The sequence below is a fragment of the Chelmon rostratus genome, chromosome 12 (assembly GCF_017976325.1).
Source record: "Chelmon rostratus isolate fCheRos1 chromosome 12, fCheRos1.pri, whole genome shotgun sequence".
Lineage (NCBI taxonomy): Eukaryota > Metazoa > Chordata > Actinopteri > Chaetodontiformes > Chaetodontidae > Chelmon > Chelmon rostratus.
Window position 1 is genome coordinate 22,112,524 of NC_055669.1, and position 405 is coordinate 22,112,928.

A 405-nucleotide genomic window follows, 5' to 3' on the forward strand; every position below is an offset into this window, starting at 1 on the left:
CTGGACAGTAATAGGCTGGTAACGAAGCGCGTGCTGCGCGGCTACACTGGAGCTGTGGTTTCAGGCTTTTTGCCCGTTTGAAATCTGCATATTTAAGCGATGACCTTTGAGCGCTGAAACGGCTCCATGTGAAATTTCTACGATTCAGTCCAAATGGACTGTGTACTGGGCCTGTGCAAAATATACTCATCTCTGGAAGGCAGCCTATCCATCCATCCGTCATATCTGTGGACAGAGCGGCCTTGACAGATGCAGATGCAAAACAACATCGCTGCTTTTTCGTCTATCACTTTATTTCCTCACATCCAAAAAGCCACAACCTATTCTTTCACATCTCTGCCGGGACTCGAACCCGGAGCCTCTGGATTAGAAGTCCAGCGCGCTATTCCATTGCGCCACAGAGAC

At 49.1% G+C, this 405-nt stretch overlaps 1 non-coding gene across 1 annotated transcript; it reads right to left on the bottom strand.

The window, feature by feature from the left end:
• Nucleotides 1-331: 331 nt before the first annotated feature.
• trnar-ucu lies at nt 332-405 on the bottom strand. The gene has a single exon. It is a non-coding gene; the product is annotated as a tRNA-Arg (tRNA).